The sequence below is a fragment of the Myotis davidii genome, unplaced genomic scaffold (genome assembly GCF_000327345.1).
Source record: "Myotis davidii unplaced genomic scaffold, ASM32734v1 scaffold162, whole genome shotgun sequence".
Taxonomy (NCBI): domain Eukaryota; kingdom Metazoa; phylum Chordata; class Mammalia; order Chiroptera; family Vespertilionidae; genus Myotis; species Myotis davidii.
This window is the reverse complement of record NW_006300036.1, coordinates 5,043,342-5,048,833: the sequence shown is the minus strand read 5'-3', so window position 1 is coordinate 5,048,833 and position 5,492 is coordinate 5,043,342. Positions and strand designations below refer to the sequence as shown.

Genomic DNA, 5,492 nt, shown 5'->3' with positions numbered 1-5,492 from the left:
TAAAAAGGTGTTTAAACAGAAAAAATTTTCTGGAATGGCATTCCAAGTCCTCAATAGTTCGTTTTCTACACTATTGAAATTGCTCTTCCCCTCTCTTGTCAATCCATGTCTATGGTCTTTAAGATAACTTGTTATGTAAAATTATTTATTTATCTAAGATGCACCCACATTGAATTTATCTGAAAAATAAAAAAGTTGATATTAAGAAAAAAATTGTAAATGGAAGGTTATAAGAGAGGGTTTCGCGTGCCAGCAAAAGTTACTGGCGTGCCATGTTTGGCACGCGTGCCAGGGGTTACCCACCCCTGACCTAGACCCAGCTTATTCTCTTTGTTTTTTCTTTAATCCTTCACTGCCTCCCCTCTCCCCCCTTCAGGCTCACAGAACCCTTGGCTGTTCTGGCCCAGCACAATATATAACAGGCATTTACAAGGATCTGGCAAGACTGCCAGTTTGGTAATGCAAAGCAGGAGATGAGTTTGAAACTCTAGACCAGTTTCCAGTTACCAAGGGCAGCAGGATGTGACAGCTGCTGAGGCAGCCCATTTGCCCTTGGAGAGAAGCATGAGTGTCTGATCGCAACTCTGCCTGCTGCTGGCTCAGGGGTGCTGTGGGCAGTCCCTGGTCAGGTAGCTGGATGTTATATAAAAGAGGAGGAAAACGTGTGTTTTTTGCCTTTTTTATTATTGAAAGAGGGCACTCTGGGAGGCAGAATCCATTAGCTGAATCCATTTCAGTATCTATGCGTAATTAATTTAGGCAGCTTTAATGCACTTTTATTATGTAGCCTTTAAGAGCTGTTCTGGTAACTGTCCACCCCATAAATACTAGAACTACTTCACTTGTAGAATATGCTTTTGGGGAGGGTGAACCTGAATTATTAGCTAGATATGAACTTGCACGCATCCCTGTCCAGACAATGCAAAAAGTGCTTCCTTATAGTTTGGACACTGTTCAATACATTTGAAAGTGGGGTAAAAACTGCTCAAATGTGACACCCTACATTTTAAGTCAGTGGATAAGTCAGTCTGGTTGCCTCTGAAAACATAATTTTGAAAATGAGTTTTGCCATACTGTGGACAGAATAATTGATTTCCTCTTTTCATTATGTAAGTTAAACACTAGACTTGGAATTACTAGAAGTAATAACACTGTTAGCCAACAAGCCTTTCTTATAAAATGATAGCATTTTAATGTATTATATGCATTAGCATTTATTCATGCCTAAGATTTCATCAATCAATTTCCCATTTTAAAAAGACACCTTGGGGAAAGACAGTGGAGAAAGGCTGACTTCCAAAAGCAATGTTGTGAAAGGCAGCAGGTCTAGCATTCTGGGCACATGTTTAACTAAATAGCTAAATAACTATTTGGCTCCAAGTATAAACCCACATTTTTTTTACATGTCTACCTTATGAACGTCAGAGTTTTAAAAGGGAAATATTTAAATTTCACTAATTAAGAGGTGTGCTGTATTTGTTCAAAATGACAGCTATCTCTGATATTTTTAAATACTTTCTGCTTTGACAGACTTCTAACTACTCTTTCATTTTAATTTTGTTTACAGTAGCATATTTCAATAGTTGGCTACAAATTAAGTGAATATTAGTACTTTGTGATGGTTTTATTAGTTAGTTGCTTTTGAAAGATATTTTCAAATAAAAGTTACTTCAAATTAGAAGCTCTAAGAATCACTACCCCCAGATAAATGTTGATTTTAAATCATTTTATTTATTTCACTCATGCAACAAAATTGTATTTAACACATATCAGGACTGACTTATCTCAAGCTCCAAGCACCTGATATAAGTGGTCCTGAGGATGTCTGGATTGTGTCCCAGGAACACTTCTAGGGCTCACACTCTCTAACTCTGACTAGTGTTTCTGGTTCTTGTTGCCGATGGCTTTCTCCATGCCATGGGCAATGTGGCTCCTAGTGATCTTGCTTTTCCATCCCATCCTATCAGCAATTCTACCAGCAATGAATTGACTATTTGGCTCTTTCTCTTTGGCTCCAGTCAGTTACTTGCATTGCATCAATTTAGATCACATACTTCTCCCCAAACCAATCACCAAGTCAAGAAGATGGGGTAATATGATAGGTTCAAACAAGACCACATATCCACCCTTGTCATTGGAATGTTTTGTTGTTTTGTGTTTTTTGTTTTTTATGGAGGGAGGTGAATTGAGTAAACAAAGATAGTAACCTTTATTTTCTATGAGATGTAATAAAGAAATTAATATTTTCATAGTAGAGTTGGTTTAAAGTGACAAAAGACTAGAATCTCAAATGTCGGTTAAGGCACCAGCAGGCCCAAATAGACATGTCATGTGGGCTTTTCAGCCAAGAAGGGAAGCCTATCGCACTTTTGTCTCCCAGCATCTTAGCTCCTAGAGCACAAGCTTAAATTTATTTTTTAATTTGCATACCTTTTAACAGGAAAAGTTATAAACACTTGGGTATTATTCCAGAAAAAGCAGAAATATTGACAGAGGGTGATTGGAGGCTGGACCACAGACTGCCATCTCTGTTTGAAAAACTGTAGGATGTTTTGTCCGGTGGGAATGCATTATTTTAACAGCTTGCTTAATGCTTTTCCTTCCTGTGGAGTGGGCCGGGGATGGGAGCTCCTAACAGCCATAGAAATTGAATTATATAGTAAATGAACTTCTCTTACAGTCTTTGCTGGGGTTATTTAAGACATTGAACTGTTTGCTCTCGACTCCAGTACATCAATGTTCACTCACCATTATATTGGAGGGAGAACTGTGGCATTAGAGACCTGGAGAATTTGTGACAGAGTCAGTGTTTTCACTTTTTTTGCCAACATCATCATTTCCTTACTCGTTTCACATTTCTTCTGCCAGTTGGGCCCTCAACACAAGACTACCTTGATTACGTTCAGGTCATAAATATTTCTAAACTATTTTTTACCTCAAAATGTTCATGTCTTTACAAAGTGTTTCCCCCCATATTTCCAGTACCCACCTACACCATAGACAATTATTGCAATGTTATTGACTATATTCCCTATGTTGTACTTTAGTACATCTCTATGACTATTTCGTAAAGTATATGATTGGTTAGCCACTATGCTGTACAACTAAAACTAATACAAAATAATATGGAATGTAAACTATGATTGAAAATTTTTGAAAAAAATTTTTTAAGTTTGTCTTTTCACTGAATTTTTCTTCTTCTTTTTGTCTCAAAATTAGAGGCAGCTCTACTCTTTTCCAGCTTGCTAAGGACACAGTGGGGAGATGATGAGCTAGGAAGATTGCTCTCATTGGAACTCAAATGCTGGCACTCTGATCTTGGATGTCCAGTCACCTGAACTATGAAAAAATAAACTTCTGTTGTTTAAGCACCCAATCTATGGGATTTTGTTATGACAGCCAGAGCTGACTGATACAATCTCTCAGATTTAAGCAGGGAGAAAAAAAGTGTCAAAATAGTGTTCTCTTAGGATGAAATAAAAAGAGAAAAAATAATCTATACTTGTACTAGGTTGTATATATTTAAAATCCTGGGAAGTAAATGAGAAACTAACAATGTTGATTACCTATTTTGGGGGCATAGGAACTTGGCAGATTGAAGACAGAAGTTGAACCCTGGCCAGTGTCAATCAGTAGATAGAGCCTTGGCCTGCTCACCGAAGGATTCCCAGTCAAGGGCACGAACCTGAGTGGTAGGAGGCAAACAATCGATGTATCTCTCTCATATCTATGTTTCTCTTTCTCTCTCTCTCTCCCCCCGCTCCCTTAAGCCCTTTCTCTCCCACTCTCTCTAAATATATCAATTGGAAAAATCTCTTTGGGTGAGGATTAACAAACAAACAAAAAAAAATGGAAAAGAGGTATTGCTGTATATCTTCTTATAGTTTTTTTTAAATAATTCTTTATTATTGAAAGTATTACATATGTCCCCATCTTTCCCCATTGACCCCCTCCATCCCACCTCTGCCCGCCTCCCCAGGTCCTCATCACCCCATTGTCTGTGTCCATGTGCCATGCACATATGAATACAAGGTCCCTGGTTGATTACCTCCCATACACCCACCCTCCTCTGCCTTTCCTCTGATATTCCACACTCTGTTCCATGTTTCCATGTCTCTAGATTCACTCTGTTCATCGGTTTATTTTGTTAATAGATTCGGTATATGAGTATGATCATGTCTTACTTGTCTTTCTCTGACTGACTTACTTCACTTAGCACCATACTCTCCAGGTCCCTCTATGCTGTCTCAAAGGGTAAGAGATTCTTCTTTTTTACTGCTGCAAAGTATTCCATGGTATAAATGTATCTTCTTATACTTTTTTGTTGTTGTTATTCCTCACCCGAGGATATTTTCCCATTGGTCTTTAGAGAGAGTGGAAGGGAGTGGGAGGGACAGAGAGGACACATCAATTGGTTGCCTCCCACACATCCCTGACCAAGTCCAGGGATCAAGCCTGCAACTGAGGTACGTGCCCTTGACTGGAATTGAACCTGGGACCCTTCAGTCCTTGGGCTGACACTCTATCCACTGAGCCAACCTGGCTAGGGCTTCTTATACTTTTGATGCTTGAACTATGTGAATGTGCTACCACTTCAAGAAATAATAGTAACAAAAATATTTTATTAAAAAAACAATATTATATTGAAATAAATGATGATAATGAAAGAAGACTTCAGATTAATGGAATAATTATAGCTCAAGCTGTCATTTGATGCAGGCACAATTTGAAGACGATGAAGGAATATGAGTAATTAAATTGCTTTCTCAGTCAGTTCTTTAATCATCCCAATACAATGTAGACAGTTCTTATTGTCTGTTGGTCTTTGCTTGGATCTGCATTGGTTACTGCTGTCAGAATATGCATTTGATTGAAAAATAATGGCCACGGGTTTGCAAGTACTCTCAGCAATGCCAAGACAGTCTCAGAGTAAAGCCTTCTCCTTCAACCTTCCTCAGTTGTGGTCCTATTTTCAAGGACAGCAGCTGCTGAGAAAAAGACCTGGTTCTTCAGTTGAAAGAGGTCCAGGCCTCTTCTGTGGGCATAGATGTAACTTTTTTTCACAACTTACTTTGGCAAAACGAGCATCCAGTTGTTTTAGGAACATTATATCATACTACCCCAGGTTGTTATCTTTAAATGAATTCCTGATTATCCTATTTCTGTTTCACAGCTATCAAAGATTTCTTTTCCCTTGGCCATTTGGCCTCTGCCTAACTCTACTCCCATCTACTTACTGTGAGCAGTTTTGCCATGACCCCAACGTACCTTTTGTTCTGCCCCATGCCTTCTCACATGCCATTTCCATTGCCTGGATCACCTTTCTATTTGTTCCTTCTGATGAAGCTCCCCTAAATGGAAGTGAGTGTTTTTCCTGACATCACCCATCAGATTCAAGAAGTTCGGGGGTTATAGCATATTCATTTTGCATCCCCAATGCTGGCATCCGGTAGGCACTTGATGGTTGAATGAATGAATAAATATACAGTCTG

The 5,492-nt window shown here is 38.7% G+C and overlaps 2 long non-coding RNA genes across 2 annotated transcripts in view; one reads left to right on the top strand and one right to left on the bottom strand.

Annotated features, from left to right (window-relative positions):
• Positions 1 to 3,160, bottom strand: part of LOC107185059 — a 14,818-nt gene extending 11,658 nt beyond the window's left edge. Inside the window, exon 1 of the long non-coding RNA XR_001515975.1 lies at positions 3,062 to 3,160. This is a non-coding gene — a long non-coding RNA (uncharacterized LOC107185059). The remainder of the gene's footprint in view (positions 1 to 3,061) is intronic.
• Positions 1 to 3,371, top strand: part of LOC102755052 — a 5,740-nt gene extending 2,369 nt beyond the window's left edge. The window contains exon 3 of the long non-coding RNA XR_436310.2: positions 3,220 to 3,371. This is a non-coding gene — a long non-coding RNA (uncharacterized LOC102755052). The remainder of the gene's footprint in view (positions 1 to 3,219) is intronic.
• The last annotated feature ends 2,121 nt before the right edge of the window (positions 3,372 to 5,492 follow it).